This window comes from Rhincodon typus, chromosome 17 (assembly GCF_021869965.1).
Source record: "Rhincodon typus isolate 14 chromosome 17, sRhiTyp1.1, whole genome shotgun sequence".
In the NCBI taxonomy this organism is placed as follows: domain Eukaryota; kingdom Metazoa; phylum Chordata; class Chondrichthyes; order Orectolobiformes; family Rhincodontidae; genus Rhincodon; species Rhincodon typus.
In genome coordinates, this window is record NC_063348.1 from 60,145,713 (window position 1) to 60,146,774 (window position 1,062).

Below are 1,062 nucleotides of genomic sequence, written 5' to 3' on the forward strand. Positions count from 1 at the left end.
TGCTCCTATGATGCTGCTTGGCCTGCTGTGTTCATCCAGCCCTGCACTTTGTTGTCTTGGATTCTCCAGCATCTGCAGTTCCTACTATCTCTTAAAAATCCTCAGCTCATTTGAAATCTAATTTTAAAATGCTCTCTAACTGGACAGTTGCATCCTAATGCAGTTGCAGTGTAATCTTCAAGTATTGCTAAGCAGAAACTGTTCCATCTTTACAACACCACTGTGTCCCAGCAGGATTGCTCTGCATTAAAATTCCCATTATTTTTCTTCCCCTACATTCATAGGACGACAGGAACAGGAGGCTACCATTCAGTCCTTTGAACCTGTTCTGTTATTACACAGCTGATCTGCAAATTCAGCTATCTGCCTTGTTTATGTAAGCTTTGATACCTTTGCCTACAACAAAATTTTAATCAATCTTAATTCTGAAACGTTCAATTGGCCTTCAGCCTTGACAGTCCCTTTTCTGGAATGGTTTTGAGATCTTCACTCCTGCCTTTGTCTAAAGCATGCTCTTGTGGCATCATGCCTGAACAGCCTCACTGAAGGGAACATCTGTTATAGTGTTTATTAATTTCTTTCTTTCAGATGTTAATTGTACAGGAATTTAAATTATTTATGGCAGACTTTGCTGTCTAAAATCAAGACAACAGCCTTGAAATGAGTCAGTAGGATAACAGATATGACTCATTTATTGTAATTGGGTTAATGCCAGTGTTAAAATACAGGGGAGACGATTTTCAGACAAGGAGATTAAGTATTTGTCAGCAATTATCCCACAACATGAATTGAAGATCACTATTATCTAACTTATTTACAACATCAGCTCGATAGCTTTGTCCTCCTACAGGTGCACACTGGAGTCGGTCCACATAGAGTCCACTGCAGAACAACCTGAACTCCACTTACTGTGGTATTCCACCAGACTGATTCTTCAGGTCAGCCAATGGTCACTCACCATCACAATATCGTAAAGTTAAAATCTCAGCCAGTGTTTCCACAACCAAGTGCTGGCCCAGTCTAATGGGCTCCAAAAGTTTCAAATTATCTACAATCTGAGCT